Source organism: Arachis ipaensis, chromosome B4, assembly GCF_059453495.1.
Source record: "Arachis ipaensis isolate K30076 ecotype BB chromosome B4, ASM5945349v1, whole genome shotgun sequence".
Taxonomy (NCBI): domain Eukaryota; kingdom Viridiplantae; phylum Streptophyta; class Magnoliopsida; order Fabales; family Fabaceae; genus Arachis; species Arachis ipaensis.
In genome coordinates this window covers 66,587,027-66,589,298 of record NC_142439.1, presented here as the reverse complement: position 1 = coordinate 66,589,298, position 2,272 = coordinate 66,587,027, and the positions used below count along the sequence as shown (strand labels likewise).

At 36.2% G+C, this 2,272-nt stretch overlaps 1 pseudogene; it reads left to right on the top strand.

Annotated features, from left to right (window-relative positions):
• The first annotated feature begins 419 nt into the window (after positions 1-419).
• Positions 420-1,472, top strand: LOC148567762 (uncharacterized; annotated as a pseudogene).
• The last annotated feature ends 800 nt before the right edge of the window (positions 1,473-2,272 follow it).

The window sequence follows — 2,272 nt, the reverse complement described above, 5'->3', positions numbered from 1 at the left end:
TACATCCTAACCTCGTATAACTTATTATAGTTGTTATAACTTATTTGTTTTGTAATAGAACCTCTATCATTAGAGGTGATGTGATCGTGGTTCTCTATGTCCAAATCTCGTATAATTTGTTATTCATGTTATGTATACTACTTAATTTGTTATTCATGTTATGTGTATTACTTAAGTGCTTTCTCGAGGCAGTCACTTCAAGGCTTTCTTTAAGAATTGCTAAAACTCAATTTTCTTTGATATTTTTTGTTAGTTATTTTCAAAGTATTTTGGATGTTGGGAAAACATTGTCTCTTATTAGTTACATAGGAAGCTAGATTTGCAGTTAGTGAGACTAACCTTAATTAAGAACTTTAGAATAGGAACTTAGCTATTTATTTGAAATACATAGGTTTTCGATGGATGTCTCCAAGGATTGGATGTATATGCCCCATCATTTGAAAGAATATCAACTCGGTGTAGAAAGGTTTTTACATTTTGCTTTTTCATCAGCAGGAAATCCTCAAGGGGAAGAAATTCAATGCCCATGTAAAAAGTATTATAATAGACTTTGGTTAAAGAGAGATGACGTGTATAACCATTTAATATGCCATGGATTTGTAAAAGGTTATAGGCGGTGGTTTAATCATGGAGAATCACTTGTTGCTATGGATGTTGACAGTGATATAGACGGTGATTATAATTGTAATGATAACATTGATGAGCTGTTACGTGATAGATTCAGAGATACTACACAATTTGATGGACAAAATACAGGGCCCAACGAATGTGCAAAGGAATTTTATAAATTGGTGGACGAGGCAAGCCAAGAACTGTACCCCGGGTGTAAAGGATTCACAAGATTATCTTTTACTATCCGTCTTTACCTGTTAAAATGCTTGCATGGTTGGAGTAACCCGTCGTTCACTTCTCTCTTGGAATTATTAAAAGAAGGAATGCCATATTTGAATATCCCTACTTTATTTGATAAAACCAAGAATATGATAAAGAATCTGGGTCTTGACTACCAAAAGATCGATGCATGTCCTAATGACTGCATGTTGTATCGAAACGGGCATGAGAATAACATATCGTGCCATGTCTGTGGATCATCCCGTTATGTTGAGCATCCTGTTGTGGAAGAGGATGATGTAACCTCATCAAGAAAGTCTTGTAAAGTTGCTGCGAAAACTCTAAGGCATTTCCCTTTGATTCCCAGACTTCAAAGACTTTTCATGTGCACAACGACGGTTGAAGCTATGTCTTGGCATCATAATGAGTGTGTTAAAGATGTCTCATTAAGGCATCCTGCTGATGGTGAATCATGGAAAGCATTTGACCGTTGACATGAAGATTTTGCGAAGGAGCCTCGTAATGTGAGACTAGGCTTAGCCAGCGACGGGTTCAATCCGTTTTGAACTTTGAGCAGTACACATAATACATGGCATGTTGTTCTGATGGTGTACAATCTACCCCTTTGGATGAGCATGTAGCCTGATTATTTTATGCTCTCTTTACTCATTCCTGGACCGTAATCACTGGGAAATAACATTGATGTCTTGCTTCAACCGCTTATTGAAGAATTAAAAGAACTGCGGGAGTCAGGTGTAGAAACATATGACTCTTCAAAAAATAAAACATTCAATATGAGAGCATGTCTTTTATGGACAATTAATGACTTCCCGGCGTATGCTATGTTATCTGGCTGGAGTACAAAGGGAAAACTGGCTTGTCCGTGTTGTAATGATGAGACTTCTTCTATCTATTTGAAATATAGTCACAAGATTGTTTATATGGATCATGGAAGATTTTTACCCATGAATCACCCGTGGAGGCATAACAAAAGATCTTTCAATGGAAAAACTGAACTTAGGTCTCCACCCCAGTTGTTAGAGGGAACAACTGTATTTGACATATTACAAGAGATAGAGAACTCTTTCGGGAAGAAGCAAAAGAGATCAAAAAATGGGCTATCAAACTGGAAAAAGCGGTCAATATTTTTCGAATTACCATATTGGAAGTACAACATGTTTAGACATAACCTTGATGACATGCACATAGAGAAGAACATAGTTGATAGCATAATAAGAACTCATCTACCGGCACATTTTCTAAGTGTAGCCATATCTTTTCGTACTTATAAATAGCCACGCTTTTAGAGCATAGCCATATGTTTACCCTATTGGCACATTTAAAAAGTGTAGCCATATGGATAAACCCCATTTGTAGGGTTTATCTTGTGTTGAATTTAGAGTATTTTACCAACTTTTTCTCACATTTACTCAATGAAATA